General features: G+C 55.2%; 1 long non-coding RNA gene across 1 annotated transcript in view; it reads left to right on the top strand.

Moving 5' to 3' along the window:
* LOC109393246 (uncharacterized) overlaps window positions 1–6,989 on the top strand; it is a 10,226-nt gene extending 3,237 nt beyond the window's left edge. The window contains exon 3 of the long non-coding RNA XR_002126215.1: window positions 6,389–6,989. This is a non-coding gene — a long non-coding RNA (uncharacterized LOC109393246). The remainder of the gene's footprint in view (window positions 1–6,388) is intronic.
* The last annotated feature ends 1,438 nt before the right edge of the window (window positions 6,990–8,427 follow it).

Below are 8,427 nucleotides of genomic sequence, written 5' to 3'. Positions count from 1 at the left end.
AAAAAAAAAAACCTTTACCCCTATCCTTCAGGTGTGGCAGATAACTGGGGCAGGGGCCCTCTGAGGGGAGGACCCTCTTCCTGTGGGCTCTGGGTCTATAAGCCTGATTCAAATCGCAACCATGCCTCTCACCAGCTGTGGAACCCTGGACAAGTCACTTTACCTCTCTGCCTCTGCTTATCTGTAAAATGAGCTCCAACCTTGCAGGGCTGTTGTGAAAATGAAACAAGACTGGGTTCTGGCCTGGCAAACACTAGGTGCTCAATAAATGTTGAGTTGTGCTTGTTTTTGCTTGTTCTATCATGCTGACCATCTCACTAATCTCTTGTGGAAGAGGTGAAGGGAGCTGAGAGCTTCCCCATTTCCCAGAGGAGGAAACTGAGTCCGCAGGGCTTCTAACAGGCAGAGGGCATTATCAGATAAATTGTCCTGCAGGCTTTAAGATCCTGTCCCTCCCCTCCCAAGGACCCTCCATAGCTCCCTGCTCATGGAATATAACACAAACGTCCAGGCAGAAGAACCTGCCAGATTCTTCTCTATTCCTAAAACACCGCTGGTTCCTGCCTCCCAGCCTTTGCCCAAGCTGGTCCATCTGCCTAGGATGCCATTTCTCAGCCAGCTCCATATTTGTTACCAAAATCTTTCAAGGCTCCGCCTTAAAGGCCACGCCCTCCAGGAAACCACCCCCCAACCTCCAGCCTTCGAGGGTCCCCCCCATGGCCTACTGGACTGCGGGGTCCCGCCACTGATCACCTCGTAACCCTCATGCGGTTTTCTGAACCTCCTCACGGGGTGGGCGAGGCCTCCCCAGTCTGACCCTGGGCGCTTGAATGGAACACAGGGTGGGTGCCCCAACTCCAGGATAGCACAGCCCGCTCCCCCACCCGACTCCCTCGAACGCTGCGGCCCGGTCTTTGATCCGGCTGCCTCTGCGCCCCAAACCTGATTGGCATCGAATTACGCCGCGCGGCGGAGGGAGATAATGGCGGGAGACGCGGCAGACATGAAAGGGGGGGGGGGGCACAGCGGCAGTCCCGGCCGTTGTTAATGACCCAATAAAAAGGAAGAAGGGGAGAAATAACCCTCCCTTCCATCCCCGCCCCCAAGACAGCGGCCGGTGCACACAAAGCCGCCGCCGACTCGGAAATTACCGCGGCTCAACCCAGCCCAGCGTGACTGGAGGGGGGTGGGCTCACCTGGCGGGGCGCGGGAGGGAGGGCACACAGTCACAGCCACGCTCACAGTCGCGCAGACAGGCACACATTCTGATTCTGGATTTAATATGTTTATACTTTTTTCATCATGGATTTTTTTTTGCATTAATCGTGATTTTTGAAAAATATTACACTGAAATAATTTTCCTGATTACTGAAAAATTTTGTGCCCACCCTAGTCCCTGATCTGAAAGAGTCACACAGACAGCATCGTTCAGTGACACGCACACACTGTCTCACATACACACAGATACAGTTAAGACAGTCTCACACAGTCACACACACAGATACAGACACATAGACACACCATCACACACACTGTCATACGTAAAGTCACAGGCAGAAACAGACACGGAGCCACATGGACACACACACACCTAGCAGGGCCTGCAGAAATGCTCGCATAGAGACACACCCAGAAGTTGGGACAGAGACAAACATACAAAAATACACACACACTGAGACAAATGAGGAAGTTCACAGACATACAAACACATCACACAGGCCATGCGGAGAGAGAGAGACTGATACACACTGAGATCTATACGAACATGCAGAAATACAGGACACAAGAAAAAAACCCACACAGCGTCACAAAGACACCCACGCTGGGTCACAAAGGCATACACAGTGACACACACATCCAAGCACAAATCCCCACCCCACCAGTCTCTGCGACACACCCATGCCCTCAAGGCCACTCATTTCACACCCTCACTCATTGGTGTTCAAGTGAGTTCTGGAGGGCCAAGGGTAGGAATGAACACAGCAGAGGTGAAGTGGGGGTCACAGGGCAAAAGAAGCCAAAGAATATGCCAGTAGGGGAAGGGGTGGCATGCTGCTGCCTTGAATCCATGAGGCTGGGGCAGATGGTTTAAACTGTCAGATTATCAGTTTTATTCACTTCTAAAATGGGGTTCAACTCCTCTCCCAGGAGACTGTGTGGGTCAATAGGCAAGTACTAACTGATGGCTGCCGTTACCATGTGGACTCCCTTAGGGGCAGCCCAGGCGCTCCATGTCCATCTACACACACACACATGCACACTTTTCTCTTGGCTACCAATTTCTTTATTGCCAGGGAGGTCCCTCTTAAATCTAATCTGAGTCCCTCATGTTGTAAATTAACCCTAGTTCTGGGAATGGAGAAGGCTAGTCCCTCCAAGGAGCTTCTCCAGCTCCAAAAAACCAGGGGTCCTGGGAGTCAGATGGGGCTTTATAATGGGGTCAGGCCATGAGTCAGTCATGCTTGGCTTTGCTGTCTGATTTCAAATCCCAGCTCCACCATGAACCAAGTGTTTAACTTGGGCATAGACTTGTCCTCTCTGAACCTTGGTTGCCTTCACTATCAAATGGGTTAACAGCATCAGCATCCAATACAGGAGGCTGCTGGGAGGATGAAATGGCTCTCAGGCTGAGCTCATGGAACATGGCGGGAGCTGCTAGTCCATGTTGGGGTCAGAGGTGAGGAGTCAGGGTGCATACATACTCCCCCACACATACCAGGACAAAGGCCCTCCCTGCAGCTCCTTCTTAGGTGGACAAGGGGACTTTATGAGCCAAACCTCAGGGCCTAATTAATGCGATTAATCACAGGCCCAGCCACACAGGCCATGGGGACAGCTGGGAGGGAGGGTCATAGTCAGCTCAGTTACCCGAAAGGATAGAGGGGCAGGAAACAAGATTCTCAGTGGCATCTCCCTCTCCCATCATCCTGAACCCAGGCTCTCCCAACCCCTGCTGACCAGAGCCTACCCCCACCCCTGGCTCAGTGGGGCAGTCCCTTCTCATGTCCAAATCCAGTTTCTCCTGCTACAGCTCAGGAAGCACAAGGGATCTGCAGTCAAGGTTCTGGCTGTCCCTAGTCAGACAGGTTAAGAAGGCTGGGATTGGTCTCCCAGCGTCTGGGCTGTATTAATGCCGGGCTTGGTGGTAGTGGTAATGAGGGTGTGTTGAGGCAAAACCTCTCAAAGCCCAGAGTCTGGCCTGGGAAAAAGGCAAAAATAAAGAAAGGAGCTGGTGGCAAGGAGGTAAAGGCCCCCTTCTCCCAGGGGCCTGTGTGTGTGACCCTGTGTGAGGAGGAGGTGTGGGGGGGCTGTCCAAAGGCTCTGGCCAGGGCTACAGCAGGAGGAGGCAGCCCACTTGGGCAGGGGCGCTGCCGCGTTATAAATCACCCTCGACTCAATTAGAGACTGTGAAAGGTTGTGCACACCCAGCAGAAAGCGCGGCGCTTGGCGGGCGGCCAGCTCCCCGCGGGGGGTGGGGGCAAGAGAGCTGGTGTGTGCCTATGTGCATGTACGTGTGTGTGCTAACTGTGCACACGTGCTTGTGTCCTTGTGTGTGTCTGTTTGTATCTGTGCCTGTCTATTCTAGTAAGCATGTGTGTGGGGAGCACATGCGCCTGTGGATTTTTGTGTGTGCAATATGCTTGCATTTCCCTGTGTTTGTCCGAGGGTGTATGCACCTGTTTGTATCTATTTGTGCTATGCATGTACCTATGTGTGTGTGCACTCAAGTGTGAGTGTGTGCATGGCTGTGTCTCTCCACCACTTTGCCTCTGTGTGTGCCTCCTTGCATTTGCACACCAGGTATGAATGCCTATGTTTGTGACTGTTACACATTCATGGGCCTGATGAGTTGAGCTGGATGTGGAAGTGGGGTGGGGGGGATGTTCTTGTGTCTGGGAAAGCTCTGTATATTTGCGGGGAGACATGAATGGATGGAATTATGGGCAGGTGAGAAAGTGACAGCCAGCCCAGGCCAGTCAGGAGAGCCTATGACAGGGAGGGAGCCAAGCCTGCAGAGAGTGGGGGTCTGTGCAGTTCAGAGGACCTGCCAAGACCCACCACCTCCAACCCTGAGCAGAGATACTGGACACCAGCCATGCCGTGGAGGGGTTGCTCTAGTGTAGCCAAAGAGCACCCTAGAGTTCCTCCCTCTCTTCCTCCCTAATAACTAATGGTGATGAGCAGTCACCATGGGCTGGGCTCTGGGCTAAATCCTACATCTGGACTATCTCACTGAACCCTCACAGATGCACTATGAAACATGTACTATTAGAATTCCCACTTTGCAGATATGGAAACTGAGGCTCATTGACTTGTTCACAGCTAATAAGTAGTAGAGTCAGAGTCTCAACCTAGGTTTGTCTAATTTCAAAGGTCTTGCCACATTCATTACTGCCTCCCTCGGGGTTCCCAGTGGTCACACTATGAAGGGAGAGAGGGAAGGAATCTGTGTGAGTGTGTGGGTAGGTGAGTATGTCTCCCCATCTGCCTGAGCACTCTCCACACCCCAGGCTTCTGTGCCCCCAGTACCAGCACACAGCAGGTGCCAAAGAGATACCTATTTGATGGAGGGAGTAGAAAGCCAAGACATCCTGTTGTGCTCTGAGGCTAAGAGAAGCTGGCAGAGGTATTGGGGCAGGAGGGTCCCGTGAACCACCCCATGGATCCTGGCCACCTCTGCTTCCCCCCCCCCAAGGAGGAGGTGCTTCCTGGGGTCCCAAAGAGGGCTGAGGAGTAGGGACTGAGCGTTTTTCAGAACCAGGCTGGGCCCTGCCTCATCTTCACCCACACCCAAAGGTGGGATGTGTCTTTAGACAAACATTATGTTTCACTTGTCCCTTCTCTATCCAAGCCACAGACAAAGACTTTCAGGCTCCCCCAAGCCAATGCCCCCAGGAAAAGTTGGGGCCCTGAATCAGGACCCCCATAGGACAGGTCTGCACAGGCCATTAGCTAAGAGCCAATTTGGGACCCCTGACTCAGTTTTCCCCATCTATAATGACATGTCTGTGAGGAGAAGTGTGGGAGATCTAAACCCCTCAGTCCTGGGTCTTCTTGCACAGCCTGGAGAACCCAGGCATGGATATGGCCCCCAGGCCCTAGACCCAGCAGCCTGCCCCTCATAGAGGGTAGAATGCAAACCCACGATGGGTTTCAGCTTCTCTCCTGACCCAAGCACACAGCCTCCACGAGGGGTCCTCCTTCCCCAACCTCCTGGGAGACCTTCTCCCTGAACCATGTATGTTCTACTCCCATTTACTGACCAGGTGTCAGGAGTGGGAGGTGGATGGGCCTCCCTCAGGGCAGCCTCTGAGAGAAAACCTAACCATGTGCCAAACTGTCACCCTGCATCTTCTGCAGGCCTCACATCTGGAACCATTTCAGGCAGGAGAATCATAGGACTGAGCTGCCCCTCCTTTGATGCTGGGGCTGTGGGGAAGGGTCGTGCCCTTTGGGGGGTCGGGGGTCACAATGCATGGATGGCACCCTTCCTGAGGATAGGAAAATAGAGGTGGGGGGGGTGGGGGGAGCAGGAGTGGGAAAGATGATTGAGGTATTTATGTCATGGTGCTGGGACCTGTAGGATCTGGGGAACTCCAGAAAGGATCCAGATGATGACCAGCATTTTAAACCTGGGAGAAAGGGCAGGGCCAAACCTCACTGTTGCTAAACCTGTTTTCCCATTGGTAAAATGGGAATATTACTTCCCAGAAAGGATTCTGGAGGAGGATACACAGGGAGAGGATGTTTTAAGCATGAGGCCAGCACATCAGTAATGTTCAGGATGATAGTAGTTGCTATTGTTATTATCATTATTTTGTTTAAAACATAGCTGCTTCCCACCAAAGCTCTCCATCCAGCTGAGGGAACCAGGAGAACACCCCAAAATCAGCCAGGCTCCATGGAATCAGACACTGGAATGTTGGGAGAGGAGGATCCTGGAGGCTGGGCAGTCAGGAAGAACCTCCCAGAGGAAGTAGCCTGGGGATGAACTTCAGAGATGCAAAAGTCAGGCAAGCTGGAGTGGAAAGGAGAGGGCATCCTGGGGGCAGATGGGCTGGAGCCAAGCCTTGGAGACAGGAGGGAGCTCTACAGAGCAGGTGGGCCTGACTGTGAGAGAAGCCGGGAGAGGCCAACAGGGGCTCTGGCCTGACTTGTCCTGGGGAGATGAATTAAGAGAAGGGACGGGATCCTAGCTGCCACCTCTGTGGAAGAACTCTGCCCTGAGGCCCAACCCATCCCCACCTGCACTGCATCTCAAGAAGTCCTTAGGATCTGCAAGGGGCAACTTACACCCACCCTGATGTATTCCTTCCACCCGGGGCTCTGAGAAATCAGGTGGCTGTTCTCTCCTGTTTATTTATTCCCCTGTTTTTTCCCTTTTCAGGAGACGATAATTATTCAGATCATCGCGGTGATTTACTCGGCAATCAGAGCCGCTCGATGCGGTGGCCGCGGAGCCGAGACAGACGAGCATCGCCAAGGAGGACGAAGCCGGGGGCTCAGCTCCCCCCCTCCCTCCCACGCGCCCGGCCTTTGTTCTCTTTGAGGTCTGCGCCCGCGCTGCCTGGTGGGCAGTGGAGGCGCCCACCGGCGCGGACACAGCAGCAAGCTGAGAGTCTTGGGAGCGAGTGTGCACGTGGGCATGTTTGGGAAGGGGGTGCTGAGCTGAGAATGGTGAAGCTCCTATGTTCATGGTTGGGGGGGGGGTGTACCAATGCATGAACATAGAGGTCAGGTGTGTAATCAGAATGTATGCACCTGTGTGATTGCCTGGGGCCTGGGGTACATCTGTCTCTGCAAGCTTGTTCATAAGTGCTGCGGGCAGGTGCCCAAACGTTTGTATTTTAGGTATATAGTGGGGAGGGTTGGGGTTCCAGTGCTGAAGCTGTCAAAGGTGATCATGGATAGGAGAGAGGCTAGTTTCTAACTTGGTATCTCTCTGACTCCGCTTGGGGTGGGGGGTTGGGGAGACAGACAGTGATCAGCTCATATCCAAATACCAAGTTTTCCTGGGTCAGTGCTGGGGTCACGTGGATACAGGTGTGGCCGTGTTCACAGGCGTGTGTACACACGTGTACCCGCAGGCCTTGCCCTCTCCTGCCCGCCGGCTGGTGTGCTGACGGTGACCTCATTACCGCCTCCGCAAAGGCCCCTTGAAATCCCTGCGCCGTCGCATTTGGCTGCTCTAAGTGATGGGAACGGCCTGCGCTTCCTGATCAATCGCTTAAAATTCAGGGTCGGCTCGCTTGCCGGAGAGGGCTGCCTGCCAGTCCCACGCACCGCGCTCTGCCGCCTCCCCCTACACCCCCTCCTTGCTTTGGAGTGGGGCGGGGGGGGGCTGCGATACTGCCGTATTGGAAAACATCCCCGCGCTGGCTGGGGGGCCCAGTGGGGCCAGCGCTGGAAACCGTTCCACTCGAGCAGATGGCTGTGAAACTTTGGCGGCGAGATAAATTGGGTCTGACGGCGTGAGGCCGGCTCACAGATGGGCGGGATTCTCACGCCGGCCCCCACGTCCGGCTCGGCCGCGGACAGGGCCGGCGCCACTCAGAGCCCCCTTTAGGCACCCGCCCGGCCAGCAAAAGCCTTGGGGAAGCCACTCATCCTCCAATAGCCTCTCTCTGCTGGAGGCGCCCTGCGTCGCACTCCGTCCGGCCCCAGATCTCCCCAGAGACGATTCCAGAGGGAGGGGCAGTCCCCAGCCCCCGCCTGGTCACCTCCGCCAAGCTGGCAGCTGGGCTTTCCCCCTCCTCTGCCATCCGCAGAGGCCTGAAGCGTGAAGGTTAACAGCTGGGGGGGGGGGGGAGGCTGCGTCGTCCCTCACCCGTCTCTGCTGCAGCCCCGCCCACCTGCCAGCCCTGGGGATGTCGTAAACAGGGCTGTGAGGTGTGTGTGTTGGGGTGGGAGGGGGGGGGGCTGAGGGAGGGAGAAAAGAGAGAGCCATACAGACAAAGAGAGAAAGCAAAAATGAGCAAGAGGCAGGAGAGACCTAAGCAGAGACCGAGGGACAGAGACAGCTAGAAACAGAGACTGGCAGGGAAAGAAATGGAGACGGAGATGTAGAGATAGACAGAGACACCCACACCGAGAGGAGGGAGGGACCTCAGAGCCAAACAGGAGACACACAAAGGGAGTGGGAGGAAGGCGAAGGAGAGGACGAGGGGACGAGATACAGGCGGGGAGGGCCTCGACTGAAAGTGACTATGGGGAGGTGGGGAATGCGAGCCGAGGTTGGGGAGCAGGGCTCAGCCCTGTTCTATCTTCGCCCCCATCACGAAGGCCGCGCACGGCCCAGAACGAGGGAGTGTCCCCGCCCCAGGCCGTGCCCTTGATCCCAACAACACTTCCCCGCCTCGGTTTCCCTGGGAGTGCGGGTAAAGGGAATGGGGGTGGTGCGGGGGGCTGCAGGGCCATCACTCTGCC

This window comes from Hipposideros armiger, unplaced genomic scaffold (genome assembly GCF_001890085.2).
Source record: "Hipposideros armiger isolate ML-2016 unplaced genomic scaffold, ASM189008v1 scaffold_11, whole genome shotgun sequence".
NCBI lineage: Eukaryota > Metazoa > Chordata > Mammalia > Chiroptera > Hipposideridae > Hipposideros > Hipposideros armiger.
Note: the sequence above shows the minus strand (reverse complement) of the source record. Positions and strands in the feature narration are given on the sequence as shown.